The sequence below is a fragment of the Bombus terrestris genome, chromosome 1 (assembly GCF_910591885.1).
Source record: "Bombus terrestris chromosome 1, iyBomTerr1.2, whole genome shotgun sequence".
Lineage (NCBI taxonomy): Eukaryota > Metazoa > Arthropoda > Insecta > Hymenoptera > Apidae > Bombus > Bombus terrestris.
This window is the reverse complement of record NC_063269.1, coordinates 12,950,040-12,974,093: the sequence shown is the minus strand read 5'-3', so window position 1 is coordinate 12,974,093 and position 24,054 is coordinate 12,950,040. Positions and strand designations below refer to the sequence as shown.

Genomic DNA, 24,054 nt, shown 5'->3' with positions numbered 1-24,054 from the left:
GCCAGTTTGTCTCGAGTCGAGCGTTTCTTCAGGAGACATGTTAATTTACGATAGACGCGTGGCTTGGAACTAGACAAATCGGCTTGGAATGGTTTTTGAGGAATGTGTGAGGGATTTATGAGGATTTCGCGGTATTCAATTGGTTTAAATATCATTGAGGATGTTTGGTTTATAGAGATACTTGGTAAACGGTTTTTTTTTTGTCTATAATAATATAGTAAATACTGATTTTGGAATTTCTACTAATTGGTTGTTTGGGATTTCTTAACTTTACGTCGAACTGTGTTTCTACTGACTTTAGATCATTTTAAATCTTAGGCATGGACGAAATGGTGATTTTTCTTTGCAGTTTTAAAAATTTTCATTTCGTAAGTTTATAATATCTTCCAAAAATTTGTAATACATATATTCTGTTCTATCTCTATACAAAAAATAGTGTAAGAGTAACATTATAAACATGCAATGCGTTTCTTAATCGAAATCTAGTAGTCTCACAATTCAAATTATTACCTAAAAACGGAATATCAATAATCCAAGAGTTGCAAACAATTGCATTTTGGAAATGTATATTGTATATTGTATATTGTCTCTGGAAAAGAATTATCTACAACGATAGAGAAAAAATCTACGAACCTCATAATTTCAATCATCCACATATTTTTATTATCACTACAGAAATTATCAAAGCAAGACGGCCACGTAGCCGAAGTCAACAAACCTTTCAACGTCTAAACATTATAGATTCACTGGGTATTGTCTGGAATATCAAATCGAAAGGAGAAGCAGCGACGAATCGGAATGGCAATCACGCGACGATGTCGATGAACGTCGCGATAGGGTCGAATACTTTTTCCAACGATATTTTTCTTTGAATAATTTTATATCATTATCCCTTTCGCGACGCCGCGTCGTTTTCGTCGAAGCGCGTCGTGGCTTTTCGTTTGTTCTTCATCACCACGGATCTCCTGAAAGTTCAGGCGAGACCGACGACAGGAATTATTATTGTTGAGAAAGATATTATTACGCGTCCGTCTGGGAAACTGGCCTTTGAATGAAATCCGCGAACGCGCCAGCGCGGACGACAGCGACAGACAGGCGGTCTTAATCACGTCTGGACCGAAAGGGACAAGGCGTCTAACGAAAATAGTCGGTAGGTGGACCGCGAATAGTCCCTTTGAACCTTGGTCGTGCTGAAAATCGCGTGTCGTGCCGCGTAATCGATGGCTCCCTATGCCAGTCGTATGAATCCTCTCGGGAACGCTTGCCAGAAACGCGGAAATCATCGGTTCCCAGTTCGAGATTCATTATGTGAATTTCTCTCTCTCTCTCTCTCTCTATCTCTCTCTCTCTCTCTCTCTCTCTCTCTCTCTCTACGTGCCGCTATGTATTATTGAGGAAATTTACGACTATGGGAAATCATCGTTTTCTGAGAAATTTTAACTACAATAATTTCTATTTTATTAAAATTTTCGAGGAATCGATATGATCGTTAGATATAATCTGTATATACACCCATGCGCAGCATAGTAACCGTAAGACCATTACTGTTCCATTTGCATCTCTTATCTTTTCACTTAATTATACCGATAAAATATCGCTACAAAGTTTGGCTGTCAAACCCTTCGACATCGTGAAATTTTACATAATATATTTTGAATTAATTTAAATTCGTAAAGAGATAATAATTCTTAAAGCGAAAAATTAACGTTGGAACAGCTGGGTTTATCTTTTAAAGAAATCCAATTGCACGTGTATCACATATCTTACCTAATCTCCTTATCTACACTACTTGTTATTAAGGGCATCCTCTTTTTCTGAATGAAACATTGTCGATTTCCTTATCGACATCTGATAACACCTTCTTCAAAGCACAGTTCAATGACCCGTGACCCAAAGGTGCTTCAAAGTTTCCATCGTACCTTCTGTAAAGATTCTCCTCGCAAGCCTAAGCGGCTATTGAACATGAGACGCGATGAAGAACATGAGACCTCCCTGAATAGTCTTTCTCCTTATTAGCTTATACAATTAGTTAAGCCTTAAATTTCGACCTTTGTCGACCTTGAAGTACTTTTAAGGCGTGGATCGTTGAACCAGCTAGGGGAAACCACGCTGGACACTAATGGGTAGAGTAAACCTTAATGGGTGAAGACAATGTTTCTGAATAACAAAATCTAATGACAAAATTTCACAGCAAACGTTATAACTCTAAAAATAACTGGAATATTTATTTATTCGTCATATTAAATAAGACATATCTTACTGAATTTTTTATGATTCGCGTATTTGTACATTTAATATAAACATGATATAAACTTTATCTGTTTCGTATCGTTGAAAGTGGATAAAAAATCGTTAGCCATGATTTATCGCGACGATAATCCTCCACAAAATACTTCTTGTATATAAATCAATATATTGCTGCATTTATTATTTTGCTTCGTACTAAATTATTGTTTAAAAAGAATGTACTTCTGACAAGTCAAATACATATATATGTCTATTTCTACTTTAGCCTCGTATTTTAAACATTTGCGACTATATACTGGATGGACTTAATCATATCTTTCGTCATTAACTTTGATTTTACTATTGAAAACATATTTTTCTGTAACGAAATTACATATTTTTTGAAAACTGTTTGCAAAAGCATAAATATCATGTAGCTGCGTTTTTTTTAAATAATTCAGGGAATAATATGAATCAGCTAATAAATGTATGAAATACATGAATTTGCAAGGAAACATATCAAATGCATATATTTTGATTTTAACGAAATTTTGCTAGATATAGTGCACGGGAAGATATTTGCTACGAATTTCTTTTTTTATCAGTAGTCTATATGTATAGCTTTTTTAATGTATTGGATTACAGGGTTATTATACAGATACTAGGATTGCATTTCATATTCATTTTTAAATAGAAAATCCATTTATTATACATAGAAACCTTCATAAAAATATATTCATTCTAGTATCTTAGCTGTTAATGAAAAGAATTGAAAACGCAACTTGACACTAAACACGTAGGCAATCTTGAAAATAAAGAGATAATTATTTTCCAAATTCTAAAGTCTTCCACATTTTATGATACTATCAGAATTAAATATTCAGAATGTTTACAATACTTTCTCTTACTACGATTTTTCTTCAATCCAATCCACGATCTAAACCAATCCAAAATCTTAAAATATCTCAAACTAATCCAACTCACCAACCCACCGACAGAACCACCAAAACTTGCATCCTCGCGAGCAGTCGCAAATTCGCGGCTTCGAAAATACGATTCTGCGTACTGCGAGCGTGGAAGCGCTACGTAATTAATGAGAGGCGCGAGATCGAAGGACACAGTGTCTCAAAGGCTGGATTCCGCGAACGCGTGTCCTCTGGCTCGCGATGATCGTGGTAGGTGGGCCAGTGAATTCCGCCATGCCATATCAGTTTTCGCCGAGGGAAACGTCGGCCGCTTCTGACTGCTCATACGCTACTCGTCCGCGCGCTGATGGAGCGAGAAATTCACGCGGACGTGTTCACCGGCTGCCGCATCTATCCCCCGAGGCGAGGAATCGACCGCTTCCTTGGAGGTCGATCGGATCTGTCCTGATTCTCTCTGAACGCCACTCGAACCAGCCTGGTATCGCGATCATCATTAGACCTGATACATCGAATCGCGTTCACGACGAACTCGCGTGTTACTCGTCTCGCTGCGCGTTTCTTAGTCGTCTTACGCGAAACGATCGACCCTCGCGTTTACTTTTCACGCGTCTTTGCTACTGTTTGGTTGAACGAAACCGCTATTTTTACAGGCTTTAACGAGAACATTCAATATTTGAGGAAGTTAGTGTTTAGGTTAGTTCGATTAGGTAAGTTTGGTCTACTTGGACTCATTTTGTACGACAGTGGCTGATTGAAGAGTTATTTGGTTTTGAAATAATCGATTGGTAACGTTGATGGTAAAGGAACTAAGTTCTGGAGAATATTAACTTGTTTCGAATTATACAAAGCCGAGTGTTCTGGAAGATTTACTCATAGTTTCTTTCGTGGAATAAGATGTTTTTGGTTTATTCGCTAATTAGTTAGTTATTTTTGGTCATTGGTTATGACGTAAGGTGAGAAATTGAATTTAGTAAGAAAGAGCTCTTTATTGAACTGTCAAATATGTGCTACTGACTGAATGTTTGAAATTAATTTTCGAATTGTACCTGTGATATTGAGCTTCCTGTTAATTTAGTCCCTGACCGAGAGTATTGATTAATCAAGTAACTAGTTTTTCACAAAATTTCACCACAGAAGATACAAAGTAAAATATTAATCACTTGATATCAACAAAGTTTTAAACCATTACTCGTTTATCCTCAAAATCGAAGAGTAATTAATTATGCTCTCCTTGAAGTTAAAAGGACGTACCAGTATTATGGCTAATATGACATTCAAAAACAACTTGTTGAAATATCTCGATTCCACGTCGGGACACACTTGAGGCACGGTTACGATATGCATGTCTAGAAGACGCAGAATGTGCCGGCGATTCCTCGAAGGGCCATCGTTCACTGCGTTGTTGGAATTGCAAGGCACGAGTCGCGAGTCGGTCACTTATCGATGGCATCGATCGACGAGGGGGCTTCTCGGTGTGTATTTACCGCGAAATCCCAGATCGTTTGCTGTAAATCGTTTAATCGACACCTCTCGTGTCTCGGGACGAACACAAGGTGGATCTTTAAGGACCATCGATCACTGGCTCGTTGCGAAGACTAACAATGGATCCCGCTATCGTTCGATCTCTAGAAGGATGACCTGATGGATACTCTCTGTGAAACCAACGATGCATACTGTTGGCATGCATATTGGTAGGTACCCAACCACAGATCTCGATCTCACTGGTAGCATCGTGGACACGAAATTTGCTTCTGAATCGAACCACCATCGTTCTCCGGTAGAATGCTAATGACGATTTTCTTCGAAATTGCAGCTGCACCTAAGTGATACCTCGCCATTAATTCTAGCTGCGTTTTCTGGATTTCGTTTCCGGTGTGATCGCACGATATATACGTCCAGGTTTTTTGAAAGTATCTTATTTGCTGTTGAAATTCCTATTGTTCCCTTGTTTAATTATTGTTGTAAAATTATATGTGTATATGTAGTGGCAAGTGTGATAATTAAATAAACGCATTAATAGAATCGGATAAAGTTAATATTTAGAATATTAACGTTGAAGAGCAACGTTAGATCAAGATTATATTTAATGTAGCTTTCAAGTGTGTAACGGCCATAACTAAGGAAACACAGCAAAAGTTGGTTCATTTACCCTGAATCATATCACGAGACGTTGCATCATCCTCTCGAGAATCACCGAAATTTTTCTCGCTCGTTTTCTGTACTTAGTGCTATATTTTTATCTGACAATCGAACCCCATCGTTCCTACATAAAAAAGTGTACAATAGAATTATCTAAGATATTTTAAAGAAAGAAATAAAGCTCAGTTCTGCGGAAGAAAAAATAGGAAAAGAAATTATTGTAGAAACGAACTCGTACGAATTCTTTCCAAATCCTTGAGCTTTCTTCTTCCCCAAAAGCCATAGTAAACAATAAACCTGTATCGATCAAATCACCGAAACAGTAATAGGTAGAATAATAAGAACTTCAGGCTCTTTATTCAAATTAGAAACAAAGCTGGGCGCTCAGAAATAAATCGGTTCGAAACGATCGGTTTCTCGCGATCGTGCAAGGATTATCAGCGCGGAACGCGGTCCGGAGCGAAGTCGAGCACAGGCCATGTACCCGTGAAATGCATCGGTTGCATCTCCCCTCCAGGTTGGCGGTCGTTCCGTGTGCCCTCCGCAGGATACAAGGTGCCCCACCACGGACTTGACAAACACACATTCGTACACATTTATAGGCGGCAGGCCGGCGTCCTCCGCCGCCGTCCCTCTTTCAAGACAGCTGCCCCACGGGTACGAGTACCCCCACCCAACCATCACGCTACGTTTCGTGCTGTAGTTTCTTCGTACTGCGAGCTTCTCTTCTATACCAGTGCTACGCGCCGACGACCGCTAGTCGACAGGCAACCGGTGGAGGAGTTGTTGCTCTCAAACCGATCCGCTTAATACACGGTTTCTCAGTGTTGCTCCGATTTTACTCGAGTTGCGTATCCAATTGATCGATCACCATTCGCGTATCCAACAATCGTTAAATTTATTCAACAGCAATACTAACGGTGATTTCAATTCTCGTAATGGATGCAAGTACAAACCAGATCGTTTTCGAGCGATCCTACTCGAAGAAGTGTTTCGAAATGTAAAATTATGGATATTTAATCTCAATTTTAATCGGTGGATTAAAAGATTATTCCACGAATACCTATCATTTAACACTAGTGATCTATCAATAGCGGTATCATCGTGTGTGCTTTTGGAATAGTGAACAGCTAGAATTAGGCTGAACTCGTGATCATGGACCGATATAGTGTCTCGTTCTGGTGAATGATACGGTGATTCGTTTTAGAGTGACAGTAGCTAAGAACGATGGTGAAAATGCTGATGAAAGTGCAGGGAACTATGCCGCAAACGATGGTACAACGATCGTGTTGGTTTTAGATCACGTACAGCAGTTGCTTGCTGGTCGACCGACAACCGGAAGAGGAGCCGCGTCAATTACCACGGCCGCCAGTTCGTCTGACAGTAATTCCTACCGGTCTGCGCCGAGATCTCTCGGCGTTTCGTGCACTTTGTATTGTGCGGCCTATCTTTCCGTTGTGAAAAGAATCGGGGAACAGAAGTGCTATTATTCCAACGGCTGTGTTCATACGCTGTGTTCATACGCTGTTCTCCATCGCGAGCTTCTTCGGTGAAAATTCATATCGCTAGCTGATATGATACTCCATGTCGCGTGTGCATCGCATATTACGCATTCTATACATCGTTTCCAGCTGGCGCGATAATGAACTCGTTCTTTTGCCATCCAAGTATCTCGGCAGAACGAAGTTTCGCAAAGAACTAAGTGATTTCTATGAATTCTCATCAAATACTTGTTATATGTCGTGCATATACCCACCAAGCTATTACTTTTCTTTTTATTCGTTGAAAGCAAACAATCGAAAGGTACGCACTTGAATTGTACAATTCGTGTTTCGATTGTTCAATGTGGAGAAAAAGACTCCACATTGTATTATTGGATCAATCAATAGAAGAAATCGTTCGACGAATGATCGTGGGTCACCGTACCGGTAAACCCGCGAAACACTTATGCCTACGTGAACAAGTGCGATCGATCGTGACGCTAGGAAAGTGGTGGGAGCATTCGAAGACGGAATGCGATCGAGTAGCGCGGAGCTTATGCAAGGTTCCCCAGCTGATCGATAAAAACGACGCGCGACGCTGGTCGAACAATTGGGTGCTCGAAGCGGATGGTAGCCATGAGTAGCATGGGATTTTTCACGTTCGTGCGCCACTGAAGGCTAGTCGTTGCCGGAGAAACGAGGAATCGAACCAGCGCTGCCACGAATGTGTCGACACTGTCACGCAGGAAACATGAAAGGTAAACAGACCGATTTCCTAATAGACCGTGCTCAAAATAGCCAAGACCTTTTTATCCTTTGAGTATTCAATACTCTGAATCGAATACAATGTTTAAACTTGCGTAATAAAAACTAGGTCATTGACGATTCAAAGGAAACTTCACCTCTGAATTTTTTCGAAACGAAACGTTATTTCTATCGATAGAAACTTCGAAGTTTCGACTGTATGAATGATTGTATAACTCAATAGAGACGTTGATAAGTATCTTAGAATATTTTTGGGATATTTGGAAGTCTAGAGCAGTAAAAAATTAGACTTTGTCAGAAATGACCTAGTTTGACTACGAAGCGTGAAAGATCATGCGAGTAAGATCATACAAAAACGAAATAAATTGATTTGTTTTATAATAGATATATACAGAGATTGGAAATTCTATAATTCGTATCGTATGTATCTATAACTTTTAAAGGATTGAAAAAGATTTGAAAATTCCAAATCTAAAACTGTATCGAACACGCGTTATTTTCCATTGGATTCCGCCCAATTTATTTGTAAACGCAATCATACTGCTATCTGAAGATTGTTTTTTACTTCCATATGATGTTATCATCGCGTTTCTTAAAACGATATAACTTGATCGAAGCCCGCTGAAAATCGACTGCATCCGGAGTCGGAATCGGGATCAGGAGATTGGCCGACACACGATGCGAGCTTGGCAAGTCTGATAAAGTTGGCAGACGTTCGGTTTCGATGCTCGTTCGGTGGCTCACACCGCGGCCTTATCTTCGCCCGCTTTTTCGTAATTGAAGTCTGTATTTGCATCGCAAACAGCCGGGCCGAGAAAGCGTCCGAGTATCCGGGCTCGATGTCGCCGATGTGTTTCGAACTAATTTTACAACGATGCCAGAAGCGTGTTCGTTATTCTTGCTTGCAACGTAGCATCGCTAATATTGGAGTAGGAATTTTATTTTATATCAAGCATAGATTGATTGTTTTGTTAAATTATTTATATTTATTCGATTGATAACTAATCATTTCTTTATGTAATTTCCACGTAATCCAACGATCGTATTTTCAGGTCATTGTTTTGGCGATTTATCGATGTTGATTATTATCGATTATAGAAAGATTAGGATTATTTTAGAGTTTACTCATAATAAGACATTTAATGTCTATCCTATATATGGCGATTTTTATCAACAGAAAACACAAAATTAAGAAAATGACGGCTATTAATACTTCAAAGATATGAAACTTAAGTATGTTATTTACAAGAGCAATATCACACTAAGAATAATAATGTTATAATAAGATCAACATTGAAAATAATTTGGCTATCGAAAAACAATATGAAGAAAACGATCAATCATTTGAACTATTTTCGAAAAGTGTCTCCTTTAAGATCTCGTTGTTCATAGTAAAAGTTATACTTCGATAAATTATGTTAGCATCAGTACATTTAATTCCAAAAGCAAACTCATTCATTCGTGCTATTTCTACACCATTCTAACAAGATAAAAAAAACGACCTCAAACTTCGATAAGAATAAAAACGACTTTGAAATTTCTTCTTCATTCAATACCGAGCGATACGAACAACCGAAACAATCTCAAAAATCATTTTCCTATAATCAAATCTCTAACTGATAAGGGATATCGAAACAGTCGGTTCGTCTTAAAGACACGATGCTCTCATCGATGTTCTTAATCGGTTTTTGCTTCGTTCACGGTCCAGTGTCGTTACTCGTTGTAATTCACACTCGACTCCCCTGGGGTACACGTGTCGCTCCACATACAAATCGATTTACGATATCGTATTCGCGTATCGCATTTTTATCACGGCCAGATGAACGACACCGAAACGTCGATATCGTCGCCTGATAAAAGTCGCTTGAGAAATGTGTACGTTCGACCCACACCACGTGACATGGGCCATGCAACAAAAGACGATCCAGAGTCGCGTTATCTTCTGTTACCGGAATTTTTGCGAGATAAGGCGCACAAATAGTGCATGAACCACTGAAACGTCTTCCGAGATTTGAAACTATAAGCAATAATACTGTCATTCATAAATCACTGAATTTTTGCCAATTTGAAACGAAGTGTTTGTTAAAGATTAGTTTGATAGAATTGCAGGAAAATAGAATAGTTTGCTTTCTTAATTATATTTTATGCGATATCGTGGTATGATAAAATTCCACTCACTTTGCTACGTTGGGGGATAAATATTATAACTGAAGTTTATATAATAGAATTCCAATTTTACTTACAAATTACTTGTCATTCTCAATCAGATAGATAAATTCAGTTAATAAAGGTCCATTTCGGGAAAATTTAAGAACTACACTATGCAATATGCACGATATAATTTACCACTTATCAGGACAGCATCAATAAGTCGAACAGATGCCACTGACAACTAGTTAAATTGTCTATTTTTGAAATATAGGTCATCGAAAAAGTTTTCGTAGTTGATTTTAAAGAGTTACAAGCAGATTGCTTAATTTGACTCAAATAACCCTATTCTACCTTGTTAAATGTAAGTGTCATAAACGCGACATAAATTCCTTCTTATCCTAAATCCACTAAACGTTACGCTGTTATACGAATGTAGGGAGTGTGGGTGTGATTCCCGCGTAAAATGGCCAGTGTCGTAATCGATAGCAACGTCGTCGAAGAATCATGGTTTAATTAGATTGTCCATGTAACGATCGCGAATGAAATCATCGTTGCCGAGCAAAGAAAAACGCCAAGCGGATCCAGCGTCATCCGCGTTCTCTGTCCGCTTTGTGTGGGTGTAACCGTAGCGCGGATCGAAGGCTTAAAAATAAGAGGCTGGCCTTCGTCGCGGTGATATCGCAATTTCTTGGCGTCCTACGATCTCGACTTCGTCCTTCCGTGTAGCGACTCGCACAGGTGTCCAGTATAGCGGTGATCGGTCAGCCGATTGTTACGTAAAGTCGGATCAAAATTCATGCTGGATGCTCGCAGAGTAGATACAGTTGCGTTGTAAGACTTGAACCGCGGTCGTGAGAAAGCGGAACATCCAAAATTCGGCTTAAGAATGTTATCAATTTGTTTTAGTTTTAAGATTTAGTTTTAAGATAAAAAAAAGTCATTGAAATTTCCAGAGATGCTATCGTGAATCTTTAAAATTTCTACGTAAAGTAACGAATTGGTTATTTTGTCTCCTTCCATAATTCCATTATAGTGTTAAACAAAAAAAAGATCTTCAATTGTTGTTCTAGGTAAAAATTTCATAATGATGGCATTACTAAGCGTTATAAAAATTGTAATCTTATTATTCTACGGTACCTTTGTTAATGGTCTACGTTAAGATTAAGTAATGAGTTTCAAGTACAATTTTGATTCATGAATCAGGCATCTTTAACTCTTGACGTCGTAAAATCAATTGACAATACGAATAATCGAACTACTGAACATGATACATGCGGTTAATAAATAGATTTGCTATCATATAATCTTATTACAATATATTCGTTCTCCACACTTATGAGACTGAGAATATAATGATCATAGTCGAGTCTCATAACACTACCATTGAAGAAATTTGAAAATGTTTCCTACACATATATTATATGTATGTGCGCGTCAATATATTATATTGTTAAAAAGTGTCTTCTATTAATATCCGAATGCTTTCTTCAGAATCTACACAGCACGAAACTACAATACGGCGCACTATTGTTAATTGTTAGTCGTGTATCTTGCATAAGAAGTGATGCATGGGTCAGAAACAAATGGCAACAGGCCACATCGAGATTTACGAGACTGGCTAGTACCAAATGAGTACATATGTATATATATGTACATATATCCGTGGGTCGCGAATTATCGTAGTAATTTGAGCGCTGGGGAGACTTCAACGACCGGATTCTGCGTCGGCGATACGCTTGGAAACGTCGATTATTTACAGACGTTGAAGGCGCCTCTTCGAGAATGAATTGCTCGCCGGATGAATTGTCGTGACGCGTGATAGCTTGTGACGGTAGCGCGAATGATGCCCGTGAACTCATTCACTCACGGTGTGAAACGATGCTGGGAAATGTTACAACGGTGTCTTGTGTAATTATTCTTCAAATGTCACCGTGAATGAGCTGATGTCACAGAGTCGATGTGAAATTTAACCTATCGAACTACATGTTTTCTAGTCAGTTAAGCTTTTATGGACTTTTCTGTCATCTGTCTGTCATTTTCGTTTCATTCAACATCATACTGTTACTTCGATACAATAAATTCATTTATAATAATTATTAGTGTCTAACTATTAAATTGCAGCAATAAACTTTAATTACCTACAATTTCTTTTCTCACTGATTCTTCAAGGAACTTGTGTAAGTGTGTTGAACATAAATGTTTTTTAATTGCTTGTTTCAATATAAACAATTTCTATGGAACTTTGACCCTTACTGAGATCTCAAGGTATTTACTTTCTATGGAGTTTTGATCCTCGTTAAAGTATCAAACCATTTAGTTTTCATTTTTACATTTTGATTTGGAAATGATAACAAAAGGGTTTCGTCATACGTCATTAGCACAACTAACCAAAACAACCGAAAATAAGAATCTGAAGAATGTGACAATATCCACGAAGTGACCTGAAATTTAGTAGAACAAGGCCATAAACGCGATTTCTGAGTCATAGCTCGGAAATTCGCACACGATGGCATCGGGATACGTAATAAACGAATGAATTTCATCGTCTCGAGTTATGCGAGCTGAGCATCAACACGTGATGTAATCTTTATCGACCGAGTCGTTTACGAGCGATCCGGGGCCCCCTAGTGTCATGGGGGTGAGACAGATTTATCATTTGTTTCGTAATAATGTGGAGTTATCAGATAATTCCACGTTGCGTCCGGTTGATGGGCGAGCGTGCTCGTTTGCACGACTCCGCGCGGTCGGTTTAAAGGTCGCGCGACGCGTTCGAACTCAATGTCAAGGGTCGATCTTCACGACCGACATCGATACGGGTAATTTGTCGCGCGCCCCGGGTAATCGCAATGAATCTGCACGAAGTCGATTGCAACGTTACATTTGACGGATCGACGGCGTCTATCGAGTTGATTAATGAACGGAAGTTCGAGATGGTGCGACACGCGAAGTTCCTGTTACTGCTCTTCGCGTTACTTCATGCGATGCATAGTAAAGTATAGAAATTTGCACTAATTTTGACATTAAAAGTTTGAAAATTTAGAAACTTAGAAATTAAACATTTGAAACTTCAAACCTAAATTCACTTGACATCTTAATATTATTCAAAATATTTCGTTCATTTTTACTGTAATATTTTGCCACTTATTTGTGAAATGCAAACATGTAAAGTTACATGAGGTATTCATTACAAAAAAAAAAAAAAAAATTGAACAACTTAGTGGATAATAAAGCGGTCACGCTGCACATCCACTCCGTCCTACTACTATCCTGAGTGAAAACCATCGAAAATCGAGCACGTGTCCTAACGTGACATCTGCCATCAGGATTAGTTCCAGCATCCATTATCAAACTATTTATAATTCTCCCAAAAGTATGAAACTCATCTTTAGCTGCTCGGCGGTTCTTTAATTATGTCTAAAACCCTCAGGGATGTGCCTGGTCCATCAAAATGTTCGGTCAATCCGTCGAAGCAAGATTTCCCAAACTGTTTCACGCCCCATTAAGCGCAGGCACCCTGTTCTCACCGCCTATTCATTCTGCGCGGCAGGTAACAAACGTCCTCGCGGCATGATGTAATCTTCCAAGGTTAACTTTGCGCCGTGAAAAAATGTCCCCCATTTCACATTTATATTGCTATATAGAGGATATTTGTAATTGTGAGATAAACGAAAAGGGGATGATTTTTTATAAAAAAATAGACATAAAATATTTAGTTGTTAATTGCTACAATGGAGTGGAAATACTTAAATGTTAGATTCGGTTCTAAGATACGCTAATAAGAAAATTTGAATGAGTTTGTAAATTGTAATTATAAGCCTGAAAGTTGAGGATTAACTTTAGTTTGCTATAAGAATTAGTAGAAAAAAAGAATGATAATAATTTGAAAACAATGTATGTATTAATATTCACGAGCAACATGTGTTTATATAAAACTTGTTTCATATTTTTGGCCGCTTTTATTTATGAAATTGTAGCTCGAAATGATTGAATTCTTCCATGAAAAATTATATATTTTTTAAATTAGGATTTCTTAAAGATAAAATACTAGGAGATGTCACTGCAAAATTAGAGCACTTCGTGCCAAGATGTTTGATAGCCGTTTTATTAATAATCTATACATTAACAAATACAGTACCATATACGTTTTTGTACAAATAAAAACACCCTTTTACAAGGTACACGAAAGCGTCTATAGGTAACTGTACGTTTATTTGAACTTCTTTCATTTACTGAATTACACCCCTACATGGTCACGTGTTATGAAACACCCTGCAAGCACTATGCGGAGTCGGATAAGTACGCGGTACGAGGTAGCTGCTCAATTTTGCTCGATCGTCGATGGAGGGACGTTTGACGTGGTTTGGCTGACGAGTCGTTAGAAACACGGCCCGTGCGACATTAGCTTTGCACGGTGAGTCAGTAGAGCTGACCGTTGCTTGGGTCGAGGCACCCATAAACATGTCCTGTACAATGCAGCTGGACAGGCGACACCGCGGTGCGTTGCAGCGACCCAGATGCCAAAAGCGGGAGAGAAGGTATAGCGCAAGTTACTAAATAACAGGTTCTACCCTAACCGCAGAACGGCGCGCAGCCCTCTCTCTCCCCGTTGGCGCGAGATGCCGCGAACGACCGGTATTAATATTTATAAATGCCACTTCGAACGAGCCGTGGTAATCGTTTCCGTGGTGTTTCTGATCGGCGACGATGCTTGCCACCCTTTTTTTCGTCGTCTCGATTAAAAGGTGTGCGATGCTTGTACAACCGGTGTTTGGATACAGTTGATGAACCGATACACCATCCTTCGGCTCGTTCAATCAAATGAAACTGTGCTTGTGAATTTGATTCCTCTGCATTTCGAGTGGCATTCGATATTTTATCCTAAGCGGCTCCTGTATCTATTTTGAAGATGTTTATAATTTGAATATGCAATAGAAGTTCGATTGACGGAAAAATTGGAGATGGTCTCTTGCAAGAACGATTAGAATAGGAATTGGAAGAAATTATTAGGAAATTGTTTCTTATACAGAAACAGAGTTATTCGGTTACTCGAGCAGCATGTGTCAGGATTAATTTGATTAGTCAAGATTCTACTGTAATTTCATATTTCCTAACGTATTAATTATTAATATTTTCCAATAACGTATTTATGTTGGAAAATTAACTTGCAACGCAATATGCTAAAACTGGAAAGATTAGAATAATAATAGTGATAGGATAATAAATAATACAAGTGTGAAGGTCACTTCGATATAGAGCGGCAATATTAAGCTAGTTCCACTGAATGTTATTGGATATTGGATATTGATGGGAAACATAAAACGAAATTATTGCCAGATAATGTCAACTTGATATTGCTCGGCGGTGACTTAAAAGCTTATAATCAGGAAGTAGCCACAATTTCTTTCCGCCTTGTGACACCTTCGACTGTAACAAGTTCGTTTATCGGATTATCGAACGTGTACCATCGAACTCATCCTCCCTCCTTTTTCCTTGATGCTTCGAGATTCTTCAGGCGCTCGATTTTCAAGAGCAATCAGTATATAAATAAATGGTCAGACCCGCTGCTACCGAGAAACACGTTTGCCATGTAGCGCAGCTGGACAAGACACACGCAGCGTGTGCACTGAGCAGTATGTTGCAACAACCCAGATGCCAAATGCAGAGGAAAGAATGGTGCAAGTTTCTAAATAAAAGGCTGGTACCCTTAACCGCAGCAATGTTTTGCACGGCTCTCGACGAGATGCCGTGGTAAAAAGTTACGAAACTTGCCAACTATTTTTAGACGATCGACAGTGGAGCAGAGAGCAGCAGCAACAGCGACAACGATTTTAGCAATGTTACGATTCCTCAAGGGAAGCTTGGTCGTCTCCGCCTTCGGCGTGATTGCCTATCGTTATTTCTTATCGAGACAGGTCTCTTCCTCTCTTTCTTGAAATATTCATTGGCGGAATATTTTACGCTTGCTGTGCCCGCTATTTTTGATTTGATATATGAGACCAGTGGAATTCAGAATACTCGCGTAGCAATTAAAGAAAACGCCAACCAACAAATTGATTTCTGTATAAAAATTCGTTGGATTATGGACGTTCCAGGATTTATAAGTAATATGTTACGGTAGCTCAGGAGTGTGGTTCGATCCAACATTTGACACACACGAGGGTTTTGATCTAAGATCTAATATCTTTGCTATTTATTAATTTTGGAATTATTTCTCCTGTCATAATAGTTCGTTAAAAAGTTGTTTTTCTATTAAGGGGTAGAGATTGAGAATCATAGTGGTATAAATCAGTCCCTTGCTGTTTTCTATAACATGGTGTATTTATTATTATAAAAACTTCGATATATCTTTTGAAGTTACGAAAACATATGTGATTTCAAGGAAATTGTTGAGGAAAAGTCAGAATATTGTGAAATACATTCTGAAAAAGCACTAATTCTAGAGATGAAATACTCCGAATTCCGGATAATGTATCATATATGAAGAAATCCACAAGAATACAATTCATAGATTGCCACTGCAATAAAGAGGCAACTGTACTTTTCAATGTTGAAGTGAACTATTGACCAGTACACGATTAATACTCAAATTCCAAGGGACAAGTGACTCGCTTCCACAAGCTCATTTATTGTAATATAATGATACAAATAATAGGAAATTCAAAGGTAAATTTGGTGTTCGTAACATCAAACCTTTTCACATTTCAATTTATGGAACTAAAGAATATGGGTCTTGAACCAAATAACCCTTCAAATAATCCAAAAATTCCCCTTCATCTCACCAAAATGACGTAAGATTCAAATAACACGTGCCTCTACAAAAATATCCGCGATTTCCAAGCATTCACAATCGTCGGCTAAAAACAAGTGAGCCGCTCGTAAATCAGGGCTGGCGTACAAGTTGGCGTTACGGTTCAAACGGCGTACGGTTCTAAGGTTAACGACAGAGCGTGTAGCTACCGGCGTTTGCCTGAAACATCAAACCGGAGGCGTCGAAACAGGGGAACCATTTCGCTCGATGCAACTGGAAGCCATGGCTCACGGCATCGCGATATCCGTTCGAAACATGATAATTCCACGAGAGAGGCGAGCCTGCGGCTCGGTCAAATCGGCGAGCGAAACCGATCGACGCGCTCTTGGGAGGATCGTGTTGGGGAGATCGCGTGAGAAAATCCGATCCACGCTTCTCTTTGACGTCCTGGCTCTCTTCTCTTTCTCCTCAGCCACGGTTCTCGTTGCACCGGTTCCACAGTGCTATGTGTGCAACGCGGCAAAACAAACGCGTTTCAAGAGGGAGACGACCCGCCGCCACGTTCGTTCCTTCGGCCGCGTATTAGCGCACGTATACCGGTCGGATCGTAACTCAACCGGCCTCTCACGATCGGAGCGCACTATGAATAGTAGCTAATTGACCCAGTTGAACTCCAGTCGGCCGGCACAAGCCGTGATATAAATACGATACCGATACAAACGGCGGATATACATAGAGATTCGATAGGTTGGGATGGTTACATCGATGTTCCTGTGCTTTTCGTTTTCCGAGCAAAATATTGGCGAGGTAGCCGCGGCTTTGATAATGTTAGATGTGGTAGATGGACGAAGAATTCCATTTGAGATAGAACAGAGTAGAATGCTGTTGGTGAACGAACTGGACTTGTACTTCGTGCGGTTAAATGCTACGCGTGAAAAAGAAGTCATATTGAGTCTCGTGATCTGCCGAACTCTCTTCAACTTGTAACTTGATTGTAACTTGAAGTTGATCAAAAGCTGTAGGGGATCGAAACATGTAAGAAGTTTGAGTAAAAGAGCGCTAATCTCAAGGAAAATATTGTCATATTTTGGTGTATTAATTTATACAATTTACATAACTTTCAACTTCTTCAAACAAACGCTTTATTAACTATTAATTTCTAACTAAAAGATCCAACATCTTTATTAATTTTGTAATTTTTCTCTATTTTATTTTAGTTTTATCTTATCTAAGAATTCATTCATTAAAACACTACCCTGAATGAATTTCCTGCGTAAGAATCAAGTTACGAAACGATAGATAAGTGAGATCGTATTTACACCAGTTTTGGTTTCAATGGAACTGATAATATGTAATATATATGTGATACAATATTTTGGATGTTGCATACAAGTCAGAGCAAACAGACACCACGAAATGATGGTTTGTGAAAGAATCAAGTTACAAGATTTCAAAGATGGGGATGTATCAGATTCTGTTTATTAAAGAGCTTCGATTTCGATAGTTTCTGTTTGATCACATGTACAATACCACTTACAATGTTTTTTCAGTATTATTTAACACGTGTATGAAGTTACTTTTTTGTTTGTTTTAAGCTATGTAATATCTCTGTGTAATACCTCTGAATGTAATATATGGAATGCTAAACTTTCATCGCTCTGTAACAGAATTTCTTTTCCGTGCAGAAGGTTAACATGCAGAAATAGAGAACAAGTATTGCGTGTCTAACAGACAGTTTTTATCGATCACATTTCTATCTTTAGCTGTACTACTTTTTATTCTTCCTAGAGTCTGAAGTACTCTACCATTATATTTAGCATAATCGTACGTGCTCTCGAATATATTTGCAAACTGTAATCTATCAAACCGTGCACAAACGCCAACCTCTTATTCTTCCAAGCACGTCACAGTTATTTCAAATTCCTCGCGAACCTGTTTCGAACACTAAAAAGCTAATCGACGTTACTAATACGAAAAGAATGAATCCGATCGAATAAAATTTTAAATCGTAAAACTTATATTATTTAGTGTCATTATATTATTTATAGTATTTAATTGTCTTACAAGATTTAGATCGTAATTTCTTGCCTAAAAGTTTAATAAGAAACGTTTAGCGTAATAGAAAGGAACAGATTAACAGAAATTTTTCGAAAGCGACGCATTTCCGTGGATCCTATGGACCTCTCCATAGATCACTTGGTTAGTTGCGCACCGATAAATGGTTGGGTGCAAAGATCAAGAGATCACGAGATCTAGAGATCGGGGGACACGCACGAAATGACATGACGGTATAGAGGCTGCGCAGTTCCCGTGATAAATCCAACTCCAGTTACAGAAGATTTATATTGATCATCCCCACGGTGCAATCTCGATGACCCACTTCTTTGGTCGCACGTGTACGCTAAGAGGATCGATAGTTAATTAAGTTACTAACGTTACGATCTTTCAATAGCGTCGATTTACCGACCGATCAATGATTCACGATACGATCAAACGAAGAGAAAAATACGCGTGGACAGCATTGACGTCATATTCACGTTTATGGTCGCTCCGTATATCGTATTCATTGATTCCAGTTGAGGGATCTGGTGGTGGTTGGGCGAATAGAATTCTCGACGAAATCGATGCTAGTCGATTTCTTTTCCTTTTAGAGAAGCGGGCCTCGTTCCAGGAATACCACGTTTATAATACAGTGACGCGATCAACTAAAAAAATTCGCATTACGAAGTGATCGATGCTCGCACGATGATTATCACGAGAAGCATTTCGTTGCGTAAAGTAACAGGAAATCACGATGATGCGTGCTTTCGAGGTATCGGCTTTGCAGACACGCGATACGTTTGTCACACCTGGCAAATCGCCGTTTTATGTTCAGATGCCTTTAATTCGACTCGAGAGAATGTTTTACGTTCAGGAAGGAAAAAAAAAAAAGAATTTTTACGGCAATGTTCGCGTTGATGCGAGCATTACATTCACTTGCATTCGCGATCCAATCAGTGAAATCAAACTCACGGTCAATAGGATGCTTGCTTCATTCCCTATAATCGCCATTACGAAACGCACTTACTTCGTTTTATATACACAGGGGGTTCGCATGAGTTCGATGGAGTTGAAATATCTCAAGAACATTACCACTACTTGAAACTATTTACGATATAATTCATACACAAAACATAAACTTCGCGAAACTAAAAAAACTCTTTATATCTATCGATGTTCCATAAAATAAACCTGCGCTGTCAGCGCATATTTTGCATCTACGAACGTTCTGCGCCTTATCGAAGAAAAATATTAATATTCAACTAAAATTCCATGTAAAGTACCGAGACCGCTAACTTAAAACGTAAATTTTTTTTCGTTCGGATCCCTCCAACTTCGAGCAAGAACAAGAATGCACTTCGATACACCTTATCAACTTGATTTCATCTACGTTGATATTCTCTTCTTCACAGAATCCTTTCAACCAAAAGACAATGGTCTTCGCGATCGAGAGAAAACGAGGCAGAGATACACGTTTATTTAAACTCGTGGTGATTATCTAAAATTGTTAACTCCAATTATCCTCTTCGTCCCGTTAATATTTATTGATTACGCTAATAACGATGGCGAGTGAGTGAAATCCAGTCCCCACGGATGCTAATTAATACGTTAGGCGAAGCAGAGATGGACGGCGCAGCTGGCAACGAAGATTTCCTCGCGGAACGCTCGGCAATTAGTACATCCAGGAAGCGAGAGCGTAATCGGCCAATCGTTAACGTTAATCTATCGATCGTGGAGCAAGAGTTATCGGGCAACGCGATTTTGTTATAATCACGACAGCGCGAAGCGCCTCGTTTGTCCTGGTTTAATGGAATATCGTCTATGTATCGATGTACTACGAGAACGTAGACCTCTGCCAGATGAAAAAGTAGACACACGTGAAACACAGATAATGAGCCGACGTGTTCATTAAATATAAAATCGTCGCGAAACTGCACGAACCGCGCCAGTCTCGTTTTCTTTCGTACGCGAATCGTTAGGAACTTGAATCGTTGTAAATTATTAACGGCCAGATCGATTGATTTATTCATTAGAAAGTGGCTACTGAAAGTCTTTTTTTCTACTCTTTCTCTCTTAGGAGTTAGTTTTTTAGGGTTATAACGATGTGAGTGTTTTAGAAATTTTGTTTAGCATCCAGATTTAAGCAATGGATGTTCTTTTTAAAGTGTGCTGAATTCGAGATTTAGAGAAGGTAGATTGAATTTCTGATTATTTATTCTCATTTTTTATCTCTAATGCCATTTATGAATGGATTCACTTATTTAGCTTTGAAATAATGTACATTATTTGAATTAGTTGAATGTAGAAGATATTAAATGTAGTAAAGATCCATTCTGCTTTGCATGTAAAACTACGTGCATTGCATTTATCGCACGAAAGAAACTTGGAAATTTAGGATAAAAGGTTTTGCTTCATCCATCAAATCTCATCTATAGATCATCATCTTTTTGCGTGATTTAATAAATAGGTAATATGAAACAAGAAAATTGTAATAACCAACTAGACATAGAAAACACTTATACCGCAGAATAAAACGCATTATATGGTGCAACAAAACCATAAAAAAAGCTGTGACAATTCTCTGGAAAATCTAATACTATTCGAAATAGTTACTTATCTCAAAAAATAACTAACACGAAATATTCCTATGTAATACCTTTTATTAAAACACTTTCGTATCATATTTTCATGTTTGAGAGGGTGTTCCAACTGTTGAATCATTTATCACAGAGAAAGTAGATACTAAACTCAGGAAGGGTTTTCATATTAATGAGTTCATCGAAAGTGGTTTCAGGGCATATGTAAATTCGTTTACGTCACGTGGCGTAGTTTAATTTCCTGATTATCGCGGGGAACGTTAAATCACGAAAGGGAATCGCTGTACACGAAGCGCGTCCGTTACTATTAGAAGCATCGGACTTTTATAGAGAAAGTCCCGTTACGCCAAGCAACGTCATAATTGTAATAAAATGAAGCGAACAGGACAGAATAGTAAAACACGATAGAGTGGACTCTATAAAATTTCAAATAATGAAGTTAATGTTTTGATTGCCGTCCCGAACATAATTACAGATCCAGATGTTCGTTTAAATAACAACGTATCTTGCGAACTCTCCTTCCTTATACGCGTGATCTCTTAAAATTAACGATATAAATAATTCGGTAATAATACTTTTAAACATTTTCTATTTTTATACAAATGTAATCTGACTGAATAGATAACGAACTTATGAGAAAGTAAATAGCTAGAATTGGAAAGTACAAAATACAACACGAAATTGATAAACAGTAGACGGTAGAAAAAAAAGTTTCTCAGATTTCTCCTTGTTATTTTTCGAAATCTCTCGCGTTTAATTTACCAACAAGATTCCGAATCCGACATACCGTCCATTTTTCATATTTCTTAGAATCCTTCACACTGTGTTCCCAGTCAGAAGTAGCAAATTCATTTAAATCTTTCTACTACCTGGATCAGTCATTTTTCACTCGTATGAAATCTCATAGCGTACCGGTATGTCCCTTCTGCGTATCGACAGTTTCGGTTTCGTAACTTCGAACTGTTCGTGCCTCGAGAAAAAATTTCCTTCGACGAAAGGTAATTCTTCTTATTTCGTAGAAAAATACGCACAGAGAAAGAAACGAAAGAAAAAACGGTTTGTTACGATCGAATGAACGTTACCGCGGACGTTAATAGATCGTCTCGATCAATCCGTGGTCCCTCGTTCTGAGATCATAGATCTGAGATCTGGTTCAAGAGATCTGGGTCGACATTGCGCAAGCCGCGATGGAGGGCATCCGAAGTTTCAACGGGGCATCCACGATCACGTATTCATGGTGTTTCGCAACGGGGTGTTTTGCGAACAAAAGGAGACAGAGACGGATGACCGCGACGAAAACGGCCAAGAATAATGTCATCTGCGAAACTGCACGAAATTTTCGAGTGAAAGCCGATAAGGGATAAAATAACGGTCTGGCGAAACGTATCGACGTTTCGCGAGTCACCTCCACGAAAAAAGAATTCCACGAAAGTTCCCTTTGTGTCCTTTTTTCCTCTCGTTTCTCCCAGTCTGCGATACTTTATGGTGATCCTCTCCACCTTTGCGGGTACCCATATATCTTACGTTTCCTCGAATCCTTACTTACATCGGACATCGCGATTGTTTCGTTTACGCGCTGCTATAACAGCTGATAGGTTGAGAATATTCATGAACTAACTGAAAACCCGTAGTATCGATAGCGATCGCTAGGTTTTCTTTGAAGAATTAGTTTTTTCATTTTTGGAAACATACCTCTTTGTGGACTGTAATATTCTTCTACAATTGAATATCGTTTTGAAATAGAAAAATTCATCTTTTTTTTTGTAGAATATAGGGGAATTATAAAAATTATACCAAAGGCTGTTATTAACTCTTTACAAACAAATTAGTCTTTCATATATGCAGGACAACGTAAATAATATTAAAGATATTAATAGTAATATTGAAAACAAGATTTTTGAAAATAGAGAAATATAGATAAAGCGATATTTTTAATACTTAATAATCGCAGTGATTCGAATATGTATTTTTTTCAAAGCACCTTTTTAAGACACTCTATACCTTAATAAGAAAAGACACTCATTTTGCAATTTTAAGTTTTTGTAGCGACAACTATGCTCATTTATCTCGAGCATCATCGAACGATACAATCGCGTCATTAGAAGCACATTAGGTTCTAAACCGAGTAGGAAGTTGGACAGACGTGTCCCCTGCGGTATAGAATTTACATGGAGTTCATTAATCAAATAATCGAAATTCATGTATCATGGTGGTGTCGTTGATACGGGAAGAGGACGATCGACTTTCAAGCACGTAAATGCATAAACTCGCACAAACGAAGATCTTGAATGGGCTTGGTCAGTGTCCACTTAGCCCGCAGGCATTAATCTCCTCGTAAACTCGATGGGCCCATAAAATCCTGGCCACAGCCATTGTCGATGCCTTGGCATCCCTGCTCCTCTATTTTTCCGGGCGCGGTAGCGCTCGTTTAAATTCAATTAGAAACGAAGAACGGTAGGAACGCACGCGCCCTGTTTTAATTCATTTTACTAGGCATTATTTCAATTAGACTTCGTACACGAAGAACGATCGGTACTGGTTTATCGATAAAGGTGTGCGGACTAAGCGGATTGTTAGTTGATAAACGGATTTTGGTGAAGTATGTTATTTTGTTAAAGGGTTCGAAGAACATTTAGTTCTTTAATGACGTTTTGAAAACATTTCTTGCTCTTTATTCTTTTCATATTCTTATTATTCTTTTTAAATATTCTTTTTTCTTTTTAGAATTCTGATATTGTATATTTTACCATTTTCAAATTAATTAAAGTATACATAATGATGTATACTTGTATTGTTAGGGTTTAAGATAAGTTATTTTTTAATAATATCCTGAAGATATGTTTTGACACAGTAACATTTTCTTTTTCATTCAAAACTCAAGTGTTTTCTTCTTTTTCTAAAAGAGGAAATAACAGAAGGAAATGTGTAACCTTGCAGTTAGAAAAGAAGAGTTCCATTTTTAATAAGTAAATTTTTAAAAT

At 38.3% G+C, this 24,054-nt stretch overlaps 1 protein-coding gene across 2 annotated transcripts in view; it reads left to right on the top strand.

The window, feature by feature from the left end:
• Window positions 1-24,054, top strand: part of LOC100652305 (rho GTPase-activating protein 7) — a 351,036-nt gene that overhangs the window by 292,729 nt on the left and 34,253 nt on the right. The gene's annotated exons all lie outside the window — the stretch shown is intronic.